The following is a 19,975-nucleotide window of genomic DNA, read 5'->3' as shown; positions in this document are numbered from 1 at the left end:
TGCGGCACAGCATTCATTTTGCATTAACTACATTTGCCATTTTGCAACACTGCAATGTTAATCCAGTAGAGACCTAGTTTATTGATGTGATATTTCATCCAGTTTACTACGATGATAAGCTAAATGCTAAGACAAGTGGCTCATGCTAACGCTTGGATCCAGGTGTGTGTTGTTGAGGGTTTTTTTTCAATTCATCGTTTGGTAAATTGTGAGATTGCAAGGCCAGTGGAGGGAATGATCATTGTTATCTTCTGCACCATGCAGAAAAGTTAACCATTGCAGCACAATAGAGGGGAGAGGTCACATGCTTTACTATGGTAACAATGCTCAGAGAAGAAGAATACTTGTTTCCAAGGTGATGTACGGTATGTTGCCTGCTACATAGCAAACGTAGGTAGAAGAAAATGAGATGATGCTCCACCTCAGAGCGGCCTCTAGTTCAAAATCCACTCTCCGTCATGTCACGTCATTAGGAGCCGCTCATCTGATTGCTTTTTGTATCCGAAAAAAACCTCCTCATAAAAATCTGTTATTCAAGTGCTTCAGATTGAAACATGCGTCTTTAATCTGCGGCATCATCTGTGGCATTATCATATAAGTGTGTCTCTCTCGGGAAGAACAATAGATTAATGTGTTCTGTGCAGAGATGTGTTGTAGGAGAAATTGAACATCCAGTCAAATATAGGAAGAGATGCTCTCCGGATGTTTTTCCCCCAGTCCTAATCTATGTTTAATCTCAATCACAATGATGCTTTGGGCAGTTTTATAATCCACAGATCCTGAAGATAAGTGTGGAAATGGAAAACAGAATTCGAAAGTCTGAATTCAGCGCTTATGCTGACACTCCTCGATGTTGATGAATCATTGATGGTGGCCCTCCTTTCATGCTATAGGTTCAAAGTCACTTCAGGAATCCTCCTTCTCCTCACCCTCCTCAATTCTGAGACAGACAGATTAAAGGATGTGTGAGCTCGCAATATGTGCACGCTGTTTAGCTGCCTCGATCCCAGTTTTAATTAAGGACTTTTGTCTGGGGAAGCCGACAGCAGTGTTAATGAAAGGGACAGGCAGTGAGAGAACTTGGGAGGGATATAAATAGCAGCTTTTGTAGGCTAGGATTCCCTGTCGGGTTAGAGCCAAGCTCATAGCAGATCACGCAGCTGATTAGCATAGACATGCTCCCGTGGCTATGGATGCAGATGCGCCTCTGTGATGTTGTATGTGTTTTGTGGGGGAGAACACCTTGTTGCTCAATATATCCTGTCTACACAGGTCTTATTTGCATTATGTAAGTAAGTACACACACACACACACACACACACACACACACACACACACACACACACACACACACACACACACACACACACACACACATACAAACACACAGAAGAAAAAAAGAGACCACAAGAGGGTATAAAACACTGGGGAAGGAACAGCCACTGGTTTTTATTTCTTGGCCTAATTGTACTGTTGTTTTGTGTATTAGTGTTATTCTTGGGGACACCTGGCAAAACATCGAAGTGCAACTTCAGCAGAGTGCAGTGGCACAAAATGTCATCAGGCTGAGATGTCAAGTCCAGAAGTGGAAAAACAAGGCTTCTCTTTGAGTCCAACATGCGTTACAAGAGTCCCTAACATCAACCGACCACTGTACTCACAGGGCAGAAGTCATTTTGACCAACATTTTATTTCAGCACGCATCCAAAAGTTAGCTCTCCTGCTGCAGAAGGAGTTAATCACTGCAGCTTTTTGTAAACAAGGTATTATTGTCATGTGGACTGTTCAGAAAACTACAGTAATAGAGAGAAGATGGATGGAAAGTGAAGCTACGGATTATGCACCAGGGTCCTTCTGCATTATTAAAAAGAACAAAAAACAATGAACGGTTAAAAACACCCTGTGGAGTCTTCTCGTAAACAAACACTTCTCTTTAAATTAAGTGTACATCCTTGAGGCCTAACAAACATGTTGGTACATCCATGCACTTTACATGTGCATTCTGGTGGGCATGTTTGTAGAGCAACACAATCAAACCAAAAAGGACATGTCCATCCAGGGCCCACATCAAATACGGCTGTTTTGTCATGGCCTTCTGCCAACGCGCAGTGGATGTATCGGCTGCCTCCGACCTACACACCTTGCAAAAGCAACGTTTCCTGTGTGCATAAGTTACATTATGCTGTTTAAGCTGTATACCACTGATTTTCTTATTCAGGATAAATTGAAGTCTTCCAGACTTAAAGGATGTGTGATTTGCAGGTCAGCATGGGGATTTGCTTTAAATGAAGAGATGTGTACTATGCTGTACATCCTTTCAGTTTCTAGGTTTTGCTCTGAGTTGAAGGAAAATGCAGCCGCTCAAGGTCAACCCATCCTGCTGCAAAGTCAATCATCACAATCATGGATTCCCCCCCCCCCCTTCCTCCTCCCTTTGCTTGTAAAAAACATCTTTTTGTAGCAGCAAACATGTTGTGTTGGTGTCTGTTTGTGTGTGTTTGTGTTTAAAAAGAACAATGAAATCAGCCTGCACACTTGAGACTTGTAAGAACATGTATCCCGTAGCCTTGTTTCTCCCTTGACAACAGCTTTCTTGAAAATCATCTATCCGTGTTTTATCATCTATTTCAGCAGAGTTGCATGCGAGGAGCAACCCAGCATGCTTTAAAAAAACACATTTCCTACGAGGATTGGTTTATAATATGGAGTACAATTTGCATTCCAAAATATCCTTATCAAGCAGCTCTCAGAAGAAATGCTTCTTATTCACGGTCTGAGCCTCTATTCTTAGCAGCAGCTTGTGCACATTAAAGGTCCCGTATTGTAGGAAGTGTGATTTCTGTGTGAGCAATGTGCTTAATAAATACTGTGAAAGTGTCAAAAACGCTCAATCCACAGAGACTTCTCTACGGTTGTGATGTCCCAACTATACTATAGAGTGCCGCTACAGTCATGCCCCGGCTGCAGTGACGGCGCAGAGATGCAGAGCGCGCAGATGCAGTTACCCGGAAACTGACCAATCCGAGAAGATTGTGCTTTTCTAGTAGGGTTCTTTTAGAGAGCGTTTCAGACAGAGGGTGAATACAGGTGTATTCAGACAGTATGGGAAAGTAATGGGTTTTTTGAACATTACAGCATGTAAATACAGTATATTCTAGTAGAAACACAGAATACAAGTTTGAACCTGAAAACTGGCATAACATGGGGCAACTAAGTCAATCTGTGTGTTGGTTCCAAAGAAAACATTTGACAGAGACTCAAACATCCTTCTTCACTCTGAGTTTAGCTTGGTTGTTGAATAAATTCCTCTTTTTATAAAACCTACTTCGCCCGTATGCAAACATGAATCTTCTTGCAGGCAGGATACTTTAAAGGTGATTAAACTGAAAACAGTACATTTCCAAGTATAAGCTTCCAAGAAAAATCTTTGTTGATAAGGACTCTGAGGGAATAATCCTGAATCAAACAATATTTATATCAAATTATCAAATAATGCATTGTTGAATATGGCTTTGCTGTAGAAACTGCTTTTGATGAGCCGATGGCTTAGACAGACAAATTTTGCATGTTTTGCATTGATTAAACAAAAGGTCACGGTCAGGTCTTGGAATTTTATCAACCTCGCAAGCATTCATTGTGAAAATAATATGTTAATTTACATGAAATATAGTTTTATTTGATGAAACTAGAACAAACCTTGCTGGTGCTCCAAACGCTTAAAATGTGTGGCATAATTCAGAGCTCATATTTCTCCTACTGTGGCTTACATCTGGCATCCATCCAGTAGATGAGAGCCTTCAGTGCATATCTGTCAACCTACTAATGCCTGCAACTTGAGACAGAGCTGGAAACGCCGTAACCATCGAGGTTTGAGGTTTGAGTTGGCAGCCCTGGAGATTTCTGACACATATCTGACAACCTCGGTAACCCTTGAGATTTCAGACACATATCTGGCAACGCGTCATCCCACCAGGCCTAGCTCCACATGGTGCTTCTTGATCTGGCAACACGACGGCCTCCAAAGATTGCAGGGAGCAGTCTGGTGCAGAGGATGGAGCTGGCAACCCACCAGGACCGGCCATATTCTGCTTGTTTGGCCTTTTGGGATTGACACAAGGCAGCTATCACAACAAAGTTGTACCCTTGGATTAATTAAAGGTACCGCATTGCATAAAAAGAGATCTCCATTTTTTGAATTTTATTATAAAGCAGGTTGAGGTGCTATAAAAATACTATGAAAGTATCAGAACGCTCAATCCATAAAGAAATCTACCCGAATTCAGAAACTGTGCCTTTAAATGAGCAATCAGGACTTCCTGCTTCCTGTATGGTTGTGATGTCACAAATACACTATATACTATATACTGTATATATACAGTATAAGCTATCTATCTATATTTATATATGTATATATATATACGTAGATATATAGGTAGAAAGTGCCACTACAGTGCTATTGAATACATTCCCAGGCTGAAGTAATGGTACAGAGATGCAGAGAATTCAGTTGTAAAGGCATCAAGAAATAGTGATTTTTGAACATTAAAGCATGGAAACATGTTCTAGTAGAATCCCAAAATACTGGAAGTATGAATCTGGAGATGAGCATAATAGGGGACATTTAAATCATTAAGATTAATAATCAAGACTATGAACCGCAATTCCAGTATTTGGAGTGGGATGTCCATTTAAGCCTTAGTTGTACACGTTTATCCTTGCCGATGCCCTTTGTTTAATAGATAAACAAAATAATAATTAAGAATTAATCCGTCTGTAATTATCTCATGAGTTCTTTAAGACTCGTGTTATAAGAAGGTCAAATGTGTTTATGTAAAGAGAGAGAGAGCAGTGCAGTTTTTAGACCAGTGGTGGCAGTGGAACAATAGGGATTTGTGGAATCATGCTGGTTGGCACACAGCGTGCTGACTTGATTTTATTTATGCCATTGTTTTGCAGTATAATGTAAAAGTGTGTGTATTACGTTATATTGCAGTCGGATTTGATACTGATGTCACTTAGTGTCATCTAAACCCTCTTATAGTTTCATAGAGAGCTTTCAGTGTCAGAAAAAATACGTTGACCCCTTTTTATAGATCCATCCTCATGTATTATTGAAACAAAGGGGCTTTTCTGTCTTTTTTTTTTCCTTGACAGCACATCCTGCAGCAGATCAGTCCTCCTTTACCCTTGACGTGACCCTGTCAACACATTAAGATGTCACTAGGGAGCCACAGCACTTGTTTGTGTCCCGGGTAAATGTTGTCTTGCTCTCCGTTTTTTGGTCTCATATTACACTTTATGCTGAAGTAAGGTATTGTGTATATATTGTGCATCACGGCTATATATAACTTGCATACATATACAGTGGAGTTATATCTTGCAGGGTATCTGACCTCTGTTGCTGTGTGTGAGATGTATCTTCAATGTAGATGCTAAGAATGAATATTAGCATATCTCACTATAGCTAGAGCATGTAACTAAAGGGATGTGGTGTGCTGTGAAGTATCCTTCTCTCTGCACCAACAGTTCTCTCCAAGCCTTGGCCAGAGCTGCAGCAAACAAACAAAATAAGACTTCATGGGTGCTCTCTTGTCGCTGCAATAGCTGGGCCATGTTAGAATGAGTTGTACTGTTTGTTTGGGGGCTTATAAAGGGTGAGAACACATGTGCAAACCAGTGCACTACATGTGTTTTATAGTTAATACAGTAATTGGGGATTGCGTCGTTTTCTAGTAGTTTCCTTGCACCCTCAGTTGTCAATGCAACACTGAACCCTTTCTTTTCAACTCTTTAGTAGTTGATCTGGATTTAGTCTTGCTAACTGTACTGTTCCAGAGGACATGGACGTCTGCGCTAGCTCATCCCATTCCTACTTCCATCCTTGAGATTGAGCCTGAAGGGACAGGGTTAAAAGGATGTGTGCTGCAAAAGTTGTCATCTTAAAAACAAAAATGATTGGAGCTGGTATTAAATCGTCCGTACTCTCCCTTTAAGATCATTTCTTTGCAGAGTGGTTTTGCACTCGAACCACATGAACCTACCATGTACAAGTGAGGGAGTTGTTATGTCTTGCGGCATGTAAGCGTTATGTCAAAATGTGAAGGATGCTGCTAGTAACGGGACACTGGGGCCACAAACTCAGGGAACAGGCAGGGCAAAACATCTGGCCACTGTGCCCCCCAAGGATCTCACAGACATTAGCCTCCCATGGACAACTCTCTCAGTCTGTGCACCCAAATACATCATCTGTTCAGTGTGTGTGTGTGTGTGTGTGTGTGTGTGTGTGTGTGTGTGTGTGTGTGTGCACGCTACATGTGTAAGTGCAGCTTTCCCTACCCCACATCCTATCATGTCTCCAGCACTCAGCAATCAGTCCAGACCAGGCAAAAGAAAGTTGCTCCATCCGCAACAACTCATTTCCAATTCAAAGCATAAAAAACTCTTATCGTCTATTATCTCCGCCTCTTGCTGGAACCTATCACAGCCAATTGATATCGCTCTGACAAGAAATGAGACCATGCCGTTGAGTCTCTGCTCAAACGTTGATGCATGTTGTCAGCATATACGGGGGGAAGGACTGCATGTTCATCACCTGCAAGTTTTTTGTGCAATATTTCTTGGCCCTGCAGGTCTGTCCACATCTCCTTATCTCAGCACCTCTGCCTGGCTGCCAGCAGACAGCATTATCATCCCATTCTGCCTCGGTCCGTGTTAATGTTTGATTCCTGTCTGACTAGACGCTCTGTCCCTGCTGCTGCTGCTGCTCCGCATCGGAAGGAACCTAACTGATTATGAGCGTGTTCTTTTTTGAACTTTAAATGGACAAAACAATCTTTCATTCGTATACAAGAGAGAGAATTCTTTTGATCAGTGTGTGTGTGTGTGTGTGTGTGTGCTCTGAATGCTGTTTCCCGAATGCAGGCTGACTCTCGGGTGGTCTCCTTCGTGCTACAGACCTTTTATAAAATGCCAGTGATTCACAGCACCAGGCCTTCAACACTAATTCATTTTGAACAGCGCCAGAGGCCATTTGACTTTCAATGTTTACCTGCAGAGAGACAGAGAGAGCGGGGAAGAAACACTGGTGTTAGAGAGCATATGTGTAACAGCATGTCTTCTGATATCTTCACTGCCAATCGAATATGTACTTCACTGCCAATCGAATATGTACACACTTGTCTATCCACGTAGACGTGATTTAAAAATACATAGTACTTTTTTCACAAATTCTACCGCTGTTGTTTTATCAGGAGCAGCCGTATGACATGAAAATCTTCTCATTCCGAGCGATTTGACCTTTAAAAGCCAACACTGTTGTTACAAGACAGCATGGAGTATTTGGCAGGGTGTGGCAATGATATGAATGACTATTCCAGAGTCGTTTTTTGACCCAACCTCAGTTCTGTGCCTCATTGAGAACCCGCGGGGGGCATCGGATACCATCTCGTCTCACATCCGCCACTATGATTTTCATTCGAATCCGTATAATTCATGTAGAAACCCTGTGATCTGTTGCCGAGCTAAGTGTCCACAACACTGTGCAGGAGAGATGGCTGGTGGAGAGCGATAACGCCGCGTGCACAAAGACAGCTCAGATATCTGGAGAAGACATGACCGGGGAACAGAGACTATCTATTAGATGGTTTTAATGATGACCTTAACCACCAACCCTCCACGGCACATGTGTCAGACTGATCCAGTAAAGGGCCGCTGTGGCTGCAGGATTTCATTCCAACCAAGCAAGAACACACCTGACTCGACCTTTTCAACCAACTGAATCGCCTTTACACAGCTGGATTTGTTGGACAAGGTGTGTTCTTGCTTGGTTGGAATGAAAACCTGCAGCCACAGCGGCCCTTTACTGGATCAGTTTGACACCCCTGCAGCATCTGACCTGTACTCTTACAGTTGCTTAACATACTGTACCATATGAGCTCACACTAAATACTATGAGAAATACTATTTCAATAATATATATTGTAATCGTTTTGATCATGTTCAATGACCTTTAGACATGCATTTGGTTCAGGTTTTTATTTGGCGAAGGTTTCGAGATATTCGTCTCTAATATTTCTGTCATCATCCTCCAAAGATGCAGGCTTTCTTCTAAATTCAGCAGCAACCTCTTTTTTCCAGAAGTATGCCTATAGTAGCAGTAGACAACATTTTCAATAGTGTTATAGGGACCACACTCATTGTAGGACATTTTTTCCTGCAGTGGGTTCCTTAAAGTAATACTTCACCCTAAAAATGATCTTTTGTATATCAATAACGCACTCTGTGTTACCTTAAAGTCTTGAAGTATTTGAACGAAGGACATAGAGGGACCGTCCATACGTATGCGGGTATTTTTGAAACCGTGTGTCTACGGTTTTGTCTTTCATCCACACATAACCACAGTTGTGGGCTCCTGAAACGGGAGTTTTTTGTAACTGGAGTTACTTTTTCAAAGAGACCGGTTCCCTATTCATTGTATTGCACGCTCGACCCTCTCTCTTCGTCTCTTTTTCCTCTCTCTCTCTCTCTCTCTCTCTGTCTCTCTCTCTCTCTCTCTCGCTCGCTCTCTCACGATTGTTGAGCCTCTGTTTGATTAATTGGCTGTTACAACAGGTGGCGTGTGTTACGATCTAAAACCAACTGCCTGCGATTTGACGAAGTTGAATCACTGGGGACAACATCAGCCGGCTAGATTTGCAATGAGGCGGCTCAGTTCACACCGTTGCAACTTTCACATGCGACGTTCTAAAACAGTCTTTTGCGAATCTTTGGTCCGAACTGGGCTCAATGTTAACACCTGACCATTCTTCTCCATTGTATTGGGATGTCTTAAAAGACTGCACATAAAACAAAAACCATCTGCATGGTTAGATACTAGATGTAAGAGATAAAATGCTTTAGGTCATTTGGGTGGAGCGAACCTTCAAAGCAATCTGTGAAGTACCTGCGAGTACTGTAATCTATCCCTGTGCACTGTTCACTCTGCTGCTCTAAAATGCCATTCTCGTTCAAAATGCTGCGATGGTAATTGTCAATTCATGCTGTTTGATATTTAAAAGCCATTTAGCTTTAATGCTGTGTCTAGGACTGAATAGACACTAAAACAACATCACACACAATGTTTTACAGTCAACTATTAACTGGAAAGAGAGATTATATGACCACCGTGATGGTTTTAGATACCATTAAACGACGTTATCCTCTCAGCTGTGTCATTAAATAGTAGTAGATGTTAATGGATGAGTCTTAACTTGTATACGTAAAAGACAAGTACCCCTTGAGAGCTACAGAGACACTGAAAGGGTGTTCTGCTACATCTGTGCGGTAGTTCAAAACTATTTATATATATATATTAATTTAATCTTGTCCTCTTGAGCAGCATAGCTCTACCCTATTGTGCCTTATTTTCAAGGATTTTTCAATTTAATCACTGAGTTTCAGATTAATTTTATTTCAAGGGTGTGTGACAAATGATGGCAAGGTCACTGGGCCCTGAACTCGATTGGAGCTCGCTTTTTAGCCTCCACTTTAGACAAAACGCCAAGGCCACAAAGGCGGAGAGGAGGAGAAAGAAATGTCAAGGGGTCAAGAAAGTACAAATCACCTCTTTCTTGTCTGCTGCATTCGGCCCCTAAACAGGGAGTCACCTCTTTATGTGAAAGCCTGGAGATCCAGCTCTATCTTTGTATGTATGTCATGTTTTTCTGTTATATTCCCTCTAAAACAGCTTCGCACTTGCTTGTTAGAGTTTCGCAAAGTCCGTAGAAATTCCTACGATGAAGCTTTCCTGATCCTACTGATCTTTTTCATATCAGCGAGATGTGAACATCAGACCCTCTTTGATGCACAGAGGGTGTTTTGTTTATCATGGCTGTCGCTGGATGTTATCTGCATGGACAGGGATTGAATCATCAATTCTCCAAAGCCCACCCTTTCTCCCCACTGTAATCTTTGCAAATCCCACCACTTGTCTGATGAATTTTTCCAAATGTGGCATCTCGCCGGCACCAAACAGCTCAGTTGCTCGCTTGGTTATCTGCCTAACTAAAATTGCCTTGCTTATCTGGCAACTGGACTTTGATTTACAAGACTACACAGAAGCTGGTGTTCTGTGTGGCTTTCATCTCTGCAGTGTCCATTCATCTGTCATTGAATGGTGGAGCAGCAATGTGCCAGCCACCAGGTGCCTGGCCCTGTAGAACATGCCTATGCCTCAGTGGACCCCCCAAAAAAAGAAAATATGGCTGAGATTGATAGTGAATTAATTGTTTAGCAGATTAAAAGAAAATACATCTTGTTGTTTGTCTCAGCTTTATATAATGTCAATACTTTTAAATTAAAGGTTCCATATTGTAAAAAGTAGGACTTCATTTACTTTTTGTACTATAAGCAGGTTGAGGTGCCATATAAATACTATGAAAGTATGAAAACACTCACACGAGTCGTCAGGACTTCTGTATGGTGGTGATGTCACATCTAGGTAGAAAGTGCTGCTGCCTTCATTCCCTGGATGTAGAGATGCTTAGAGTAGAGATGCAGAAGACCTCGAAACAATGACCAATCAGAGCAGACTCAGAGCTTTTGCAGGTACTAAAACTGAGCTGAACTGATGTCAGACAGAGAGACAGTATGAGAAAGATAATGTGTTTGGTCAACATTAAAGCAGGTAAACAGGTTCTAGTAGAAACCTAAAGTACAAGTATGAACCTGAAAATGAGCTTAATATGTGGCCTTTAACGTGTTATAAAGTGGATTTTCAAAGGACAACTGCATCAAATGTGTCATTTTAAATAATAACTTAACTTTTGTATAACTTTAAAATATGCTTGGTTTCCTTGCATAGTTGTCACGTGTAGACATTTTCTTCAGCAACTTCAATAATTATTTCATTTCATTGACATTTCATTTGTGCTTTTATTGTGGTCCATCATCCAGACACTCTTTTTCATGCATGACTCTTGAGAGTATACTTCATTTTGACAGTTTCTCTCATTACTTACAAAACTTGCTTAGAATTAGGGTGTAGTATGAAATTGGAGGACAAAGCTATAGACTTTGTGGCGAAATTGTACTTCTCATGTGTATCACTTTTATATTTGCTATCTGCTAGTGTTGAAAACCTTTGAATATACGGGCAAAAGAGATTAAATCACTTCAAAGTGCATGAAGCTTTTCTGAGTCACTGAATTACTTATGTGTTATGTAATAACCATGACCACTTATTATGACCATACCATAAGCCTGTAAAAAGAGGCAGTGAAAATTGGTAATGAAAATATATGTTAGCTGCAGCCCTAGACAAAACAATAATCCTATTTGCAAGATAATCTAGACTAAGAGGACACAGGGTCGTCAGCCACGGGAATCATCTCCGCTTGCCGTAAAAGGCTGACGACAGTCACAGCACATCAAACAAGAGCCAGCCTGCTGCTGTTGTGTCCCTGAAAGGCACAAAAACATGAACTATTTGTCCCCTTCGGAGCGTTGTGCTCTCCACGGGTAATAGATGATGGATGGTCTGACATTTCCGGCCATGCTTGTTTGGGTGTTTCGCAGCGATACGCAGCTGCATTGCTGCTTGGATGCGTGGCATCATTGTGACTAAATTATAAGAGCGTGACAGAACATAACGTGGAAAACAGAGAGTTGGCATTCTCATCGGGTGATAAAATGCTCTCCCCCTCCCTGACCTTTTTAATATGGGCATAGTATCACCATGCAATGCAGTGGCATCAATTTATGTCAGGGAACCATACACTGGAGCTGAGCACGTCACGTTGAGAGCGCATGTATTGGAGAAGGAATGTATATGGGATACTTTCTTTCATAGCCTCACTCTCATTTCCCCAATGAAAGCCAAGTATTTCATCTTGAGATGACGCTTGTTGGTTCTTGACCCTCACTTTGCCTTGTCCTTGGTGTCGGATTCTTGGACGGATAAAAAGATCGAAGATCAAATATACTTCAGTGGCTGTTGATATACCTGGGCGTTCTGCCCAGGTAAGTCCTATTGGGGAAAACACTGTTTTCACTCAGATGCAGGTTGCTCAGGAATACAGTTCACTCGCAACTCAAAACAACAGCATTGGTGTTACTAACTCTGAGAATGAATCACATTACATGTAGTAATTAAGCTACATTATGGGGCAGGCTACTACTCTAAAAACACGTAACCTATAACCTCATTTTCATTCATATTTGGAGCCAGTAAACACATCTTTGTTTCTTTCTTTCTTTAGTTATGTTCCCTTACATCGGCAATAAACAATATAATCAAAATCAGAGAAACCAGATACATCACTTACCGTGGTTGGATGTCACGATGGGCTCTAAATATTACGATACCCATGAGCCTCAGCAACTGTTGCTATAGACCATTTCAGAGTTGTAAACAATGCACATTTCCCGTTGCAGTGTATGTGAAGGACATCAACTCCTGTCAGTTGCTGTCATTCACATACACTGTAACCGTTAACAAGGACCCAGGCTGTTGCATAGCAATGAAATTCCACTGAAACGCTCTATCAACCTTTTTAATGGAATTCCATTAAAAAGGTCGCTCGAGGAAGATTGTCAGAGATGAAGGCAATTCAAGGGCCTTGTTCTTACAATTAGAACCAATACAATGAATTCATCTCACAGTGATCCACATCCTGAAATTCAACTGACTGAAACTGACAAATGTTCTTTACTTTTTCTTACAGAATAACGTGATATTTTCTAGCGCAGTGGCTTGTTGTACTGAGGCTTCAACCGTGAGAGTAAAACTGTCCATTCAAGTCTTTAAACTGTCACCAAATTGACACTGTTTTCACTTGATGAAGTACAAAATAATGACTCCCACTTCGCTTCTCTATCACTACAGCAAATTCCTGCTTATTTAATCCTACACAGCCTCTGTTCTCCTGAATTTTGGAGGTTATGGGTTTAAGGCTGGGGCTGATGTTGTGACGGGGAGCTATGGAGGTGTAGCGGGTCCTCGTGCAAGAGTTCAAAGGGATCAAAATTAGTTATTAGGTGCCTGAGAGGCAGTAAATTGTCAGGCTGTAATTTCCCCTCTCAGATTTATGACTTGGCCTCAAGGGGCCTTTAAAGCATAGACGACCCCTCTTACCTCGCCAGCTAAAGGTTATTGTAAATCACACCCCTCCTACCCTCAACGCCATCAAACCCTCTCATACAAACACCCTTAGTGACCTTCCATTGGCCTTTTTTTAGGGATCTACTGTGCTTTCCCCATCTACAAGTAGCTGTTTTTCATTCATTGTTATTATTCCTCTGATCTCATTAAAGGCATCGGTGCAGTGACTGCCCTGATATGACATCACAAAAGTGGCATGCAAAGTTCATTCAGAACAACTACCCACTGTCCTTTCGTCTCATTTAGCGAACTTGTTAAAAAGGTTTCATAGTCTAGTTACAAAAAAATAATCACAGGCAGTCGAGCTGTAAAAAAACAATGCATTATTCAACCAAGAAAATTCAGTGACATCCTTTTATTCATGGGTGGCTCGTTTTAAGTTAATAGCTAATTGAAGATCTCTGCTTGGTTCATTATGCATAAATGACCAACCTTTGGGTGGCATTTGATTTTATGTGGATTTTTGTGGAAGACATTTACAAAGAGATTGGACATGTGTGTTGCTTTTTCAAGTTGATTGTGTTTCCTATGTTGGGAAAGCATAAAAATACAATCTAGCTTGATGTTTTTAACAGCTTCTCTCTATCTATATTGAATCACCCTACTGTATGATCTTTGGTTTGAGCAGCTCTTTGAAGTAGTGATGGGGTTACAATCCGCCAGTTTCTGTGCAGAGAATACAAGGATGAGTGAATATTCATGCCTTTGCGGATCTCACATAGGTAATAGCAATAGTTCGGTTGGGAGCTGAGTTGGTGGGTGTCCTCTGTCTTATTTTGACAGGTACATAGATGAAAGGCAACTGCATGGTTCCTGAAGAGGCTTCATTGATGCTGTTGTAACACTTGTCGCCCACCTTCAACTCACTGGTATGTCACCGTGAAAGAACAAGAGATGCTCGCTCAGCATGGATAACCTTCGTGAATATTTAAAGCTGAGGTAATGAGCCTGCTGGCTTGAGCTGAAACTCATGTGCAGCGGCTATTCCTCAACGCCTTTCTGGCTCCTTGGTGTTTGATCTAGAGTGTCCATGACCAATCCTTCTTCATCAGCAGGATGTAGGACAAGAATCCAGCTGGCACCGCTCCTGACTCTGGTGTGTGTGGTTGCTGTTGTTTTGTGTGATGGCTGTCTTTGTAACTAATAGCTTCAGAATAGCCTATAAATACCTTTAAAAGCAACTTGGAGCAACCCTATTAATAGACATCATTCCAATTTTCTACACCTGCACTATGGGGAGGCTGCCCATCGCTCTGACTTTCAAATAACTGAAGCTCAAATAATCAGAAAAATGTCCCATTGTCGCAAAAATAAACTTGCATTGCTCCAAAGGGCCGTTTCTCCAATGGCATTTTCCCAAACAAAGCACACGGCTAATAAGTATGCAGTTCGAAGGTTATTGAACCTTCCTACGATGGCCTCTGATTGGCTAGCACTAGTTGCCTTTGTTGGTTGGGTTGGTTAGGGAAGGAATATCAGCGTAAGCCAATGAGACGACGTCATTCTGCAGAGAAATGCCCCTTCAAAGCTGCAGGTTCTCATTTTTTGATTACAGTGATATTAGTCTACTTTAGTGCAGAGTCACTCTCTTGCATTCATATTAATAGCAAGAGGCACATCTCATCATTTATTTATAATCACCTTCTGTCCGGTTCTCCCTTTGGTCTTTACACTGTAAATATAACACTGTTGATCAAATATTAAAGAGCTACTGTATAGTGGAGGTTTCTGAATCTAAGCTGTAGTAATTGAAAAAGCACAAATATCATAATACTGCTTCTGTTTGTGCTTGTTGATCATTATCTGGTACTTTCCCAGAGTGTTTTTCTGGTACTCCAAATTAGAGTCACGGTGCATTCACAAAGAGCCCCTTTTCGCTGTTTCAAAGCTTCTGCCCGTGGAAGTTGTCAGAATTTGTCTAATTTATTCCTCGGAAAGAGTTTCACTCTGCACCCTTACTGACTCGTTTTCAATCTCATTTGCCTCGTTTACGCCTTTTGAGAACCTGCTGTTGGTTTTCAGATGACATTGCTCATCATCTATTCCATTCCTGACGCTTGGCTGCTATCACACGGATGGCGGTTTGTTTCTTTTTTGAGCTGTTCTCTGTGTTTCAGTCGGTGAATAAGAATGCTGTCAATTACACCACCACTTCTCTGTCTCCTGAAAGAGTAATCTACAACTGCCAGGTTTTGATTCCAGCCTGTAAGCATGACTGTCCTGCAGAAGCACACCAAAAAAATGTCGGTCCACTGAGGAAGGAAGCCTTGTTCACCATCTCATTTATAGTTTACCTTCTAGGCAGACTCTACACTACCTGACATACTGCAGTGGTAGGCAGTTTGCCCAGTTAATGAGTTGGGGGGAAAAAGAGGGAGGGGGTTGGGGTAATGGTCTAGCAGGTCATGGGTAAAATAGTGCTACAGGGAGCCTTGGAGCACAACCTCCACCATCCAAGTGGAATTTCATTCTTCCCAGCTGTTTGAGTAGACTATAAAATAAAGCTGTAAAATTTCATTAAAACTGACCAGAATGACCTCGGATAATTTTTGTAAAGAAAGCATTAAAGGTTTCATATAGTAAAATGTGAGATTTCAATTTCAAAAAACTCAATCCACAGAGAAATTCACACAGCCTGTATTCAGAAACGGTACCTTATAAACGAGCCGTCAGGACTCCCTGTACATTGTAATGTCACAACTATACTATATATAGACAGAAAGTGTCACAACAGTGCTGTTACAGCCAGTCCCCGGCTTCAATGATGGTGCAGAGAGTACAGATGCAGATGGGCCAGAAACCCTGACCAATCAGAGCAGGCTAGGCTTTTTCATGAGGGGGTTTTAAATAGACAGATGCTAAAACAGAGCCTTTCAGGACTTTCTGTTTCATGTACGGCTGTAAGTGTCGCTACGGTGCCGTTAAAGACATTCCCCCGCTGAAAAAGAGATGCAGAGGATGTAGATGCAGAAGACCAGGAAATGCTGACCAATCAGAGCAGACTGGGGTTTTTTCGGGAGGGGTCTTAAAGAGACAGGCGCTACAACAGAGCGTTAAGACAGAAGGTGAATACATGAATATTCAGACAGATAGTATGAGAAAAGGAAGTGTTTTTTGAACATTGAATCATGCAAACATGTTCTAGTAGAAATCCAAAATACAAGTATAAACCTAAAAATTAGTATGATATAGGACCTTTAAAGAAACTCACACACAGTATTGGCGCCAACATGTGACATACACTATGTAGATGCACATTTTTGCTCATTTAACAATTGACTCAGCAGTCAGAACCTCCTTATTATAAACCATACCAGCTCTGCTTTCGTTGAAGACACCTCTGCTGTTCACAGCTGGACAGCAGTTGGCAACATTCGAGGGATGTCAGCACTGTGCTCATCACTTCTCCTGAGGGAGTTCTCAAATGTCCCCAGGGCTCCCGACAGCCTACTGCGTATGTGTGCTATATAAGTGTCAGTGTGCATACTGCCCATCACCCTCTGCCTCAGCTCGACTCAGAAGTAGTGGAACCACCGCAGAGGTGAAAGTCCACTTAACTAATCTGCCGAAGGTACTCTGTCACGCAATCCTCAGCATGTGCATCTTCACATTTTATTTATATGCCAGGACTCTCCTCCTCAGCCGTGCTCACTGAGTCGTATTTCCACCACAGTGCATTCAGCCATTCTCTTCTCTCTATCTTTTTCATCCTACCATCTTATTTTCAGGTTATTTATGAGAGCAGCACCTGGAGGCAGTGTTTCCTGGGAATAAGAAATTGGCCAGGTTGTGTTTTCCTTGTGAGACAGAGCAAAATAAATATATCACTGAATTGAAACAAACTTCCATTTGCCTCATTGTGAACGTTGTGAATAATTCAGTGTGACCAACTATGGCTAGGCATAACTTACACCTCACCTTTTGATATTGATGTATGTGCGTATTACGGTTAGTCCCTTGTGGATACAGAAAACATAAGCACAGCTCTTTTAATGGTGTACAAAAGGGGCATTTATTTAAAACAGCTTTTGTTATGATCCAATTATTTTTAATTTGAATTTCAAGTAAGAATATATATTTCATGCCGTCTGAAGGTGACAACCAAGACATTATTTTGCTTAAATGTAATGCATCACTTGATAAGTTCAGTTCGATTGGTGGAAAGTTCAATAATTCATTGAAAATAACTACTTTGGGGCGGCAGTAGCTCAGTCCATAGGTGACTTGGCTGGGAACCGTAGGGTCGCTGGTTCAAGTCCCTGTGTGGACAATGTATGGAGCGTGGACTGGCGGCTGGAGAGGTGCCAGTTCATCTCCTGGACACTGCCGAGGTGCTGTTGAGCAAGGCACTGAACCCCCAACTGCTCAGGGCGCTGGTCACTGGCAGCCCCCTCGCTCTGACATCTCTCCTTAATTGCATGTATATAGGTCCTGTTTGTGCATGTGTGTGTATTTGGGGCCTGTGTGTGTGTAACATGTATAATAATAAGAGTGAAAAAATTCAATTTCCCCGTGCGGGATAAATAAAGTAATTCTTCTTCTTCTTTGTCCATCACTGGTGTTAGCATGCTAGGCTACAGAATAAGCATACACTCCTAGTTTCACAAATACCAACATCCAGTGATCCATCTTTATGATTCAACTCGTGCAGAAGCCTGGTCTTGGAAAAATCTTACTACTAGTTTAGAGCAGATGTTTTTTGGCCTTTCTTGAAGCCACCATAATCTGCCAGTGTGGCCTTTAGGAAGAGACGGTTTTAAAAACAATCCCTCACCCCTGGGATCATAGCCTTTTCTTCAACTCAGCTCTAAGTGCCGGCTCTGAGATGGCTGGTTTAAAGAAGAGCTCCAGAGACAGAGTATACCGTCGACTGTTGCTGGGGAAGTTCAAGCTTACCAGCGGTGTCAGAGCACGAGCGAGGGGGAATGTCGAGTCTCACGAGCGTCAAAGCAAATGATGCAATTTGCAGAACAGCTTTTTCTTAAGAGGAGGTGATTGTGATTAGCCGCACTCCTCTGGGAGGGAGATTTATGAGCGCTAAGCTTCCACACCTTCCAGCCGCTCCAGCAGTCCGCTTGAAAATTAACTGGACTTAAATGTGCTGTTAAAAGTGAGATACCATGTCTTTTTTATTATAAAGCAGGTTGAGGTGCCGCATAGATACTGTGAAAGTATCAAAACGCTCGCTCCACAGAGAAATTCACACAACCCGTGTTCAGAAACTGTGCATTTAACGAGCCGTCAGGACTTCTGACTTCTTTGTTTGTGATGTCGCGACTATACTGTATATAGGTATTAAGTGCTGCTACAGTGCCGTTATAGTCATTCCATGGCTTCTACGACAGTGCAGAAGAGCGCAGATGCAGAAGACCCTGAAAATGTTGACCAATCAGAGCAGATCGGGCTATTTCAGTATGGAGTTCTTAAAGAGACAGGCGCTTAAACTGAGCGTTTCAGACAGAGGGTGAATACAGGCATATTCAGACGGACAGTATGAGAAAAGTGTTTTTTGAACATTAACGTAAACATTTTCTAGTAGAAACCCAAAATACAAACATGCACCTTAACACGAAAAAGTATAATATATAATATATAAGATGCTGAAAGATCCCAAAGTATCTGATCCTGAAAAACTGCAGAGTTCAGGTCCAATAAAGACCCGAACATGACCAAAACCTGCAGCTGTCGGATTTCACACCATCCATCCCACGAGGAGAGAAAGGCGGAGTTCCTTTGCCTATACGCCGCATGTTATGACCGCCTTTGATTACAGAAGTAAATCCACTCCGCTCATGACATAGAGTGAGAGTCAGTAGTCAGTTGGGGATTCTCACGGTGTCTTTGTTCAGAGGATTTGTCGCTCTATAAAGTGTATCAGGAGTTGTTGCATGACTCCAGTTATGAGACACAATATTGTCACACTCCCTGGAGTTTGTCTGTAAGTTATTGTCCTCGTCTCCTGAAGGGCAGATGCCGGCGTACAGCCCCTGAATTACAATGTGTACTCAGATGGATGGCTCACCAGTTGTGTTTATACGGCAGCTGTTGAGAGAGGACAGCAGCTAATAATCATTCATTTTTTCGTCAGGTTTTTTTTCAAGTGTCAAGTGTTAAAAAATATAAGAAATTATCATTATTATTGATTAAAATGCATATTACAAGTTGCCAGGATCCACAGCAATGTCTTCTCATTGCTAGTTTTGTCAAATCATCAATCAAAAACCCAAAAATATATAATTTACAATAATGAAACGGAGAAAAACAACAAGTTCTGACTTCTGAAAAGCAAGAACTAGCTGATTTTCTTGACAAATTGCCACATTATTATTGAAATAGTTGATTTTTAATCTTTCCTCAATCAATATTTTACTCCTTGAATGTTTATCTGGATAGGATTGAGTAAAATCAATCGAAACTGTTCTTGCGTTTGACAAATAACAAACATAACAAACAATAACAAACACGTACCGCATCGTCACATAAATACAAACATTTCCCCGATTTGTTTCTGAAATCAAACACAGAGCAAAGCTGGTTATTGTGTCGCATCCACCGGTAATTCAAATACAACACAGCCCGCTCCATCACTTAGGAGTCACATTGAGACAGTTGTGTCTCTGTTTGATCTCTGTGTACCTGCCCGATGTGACCCGCTCCAAAGACCCGCTCCACCCGCTCTACGCTTAATTTAGAAGGGGATGAAGGTTTGAAGTCTTCCTGAGCGACAGGCTGTCTCTGCTCCTCTGATGGTTGTTTACCAGAGGTATAGTGTCGCAGACGCACGGCTCAGAGTTCCTGGGTGAGTTTGTGAATCCAAACTGTTTTCAGGAAAACAAC

The 19,975-nt window shown here is 41.7% G+C and overlaps 1 protein-coding gene across 8 annotated transcripts in view; it reads left to right on the top strand.

The window, feature by feature from the left end:
* Positions 1–19,975, top strand: part of ppfia2 (PTPRF interacting protein alpha 2) — a gene marked incomplete at both ends in the record, with an annotated part of 164,231 nt that overhangs the window by 94,427 nt on the left and 49,829 nt on the right. The window lies entirely within an intron of this gene.

This window comes from Echiichthys vipera (assembly GCF_963691815.1).
Source record: "Echiichthys vipera genome assembly, chromosome: 20".
Classification (NCBI taxonomy): domain Eukaryota; kingdom Metazoa; phylum Chordata; class Actinopteri; order Perciformes; family Trachinidae; genus Echiichthys; species Echiichthys vipera.
Note: the sequence above shows the minus strand (reverse complement) of the source record. Positions and strands in the feature narration are given on the sequence as shown.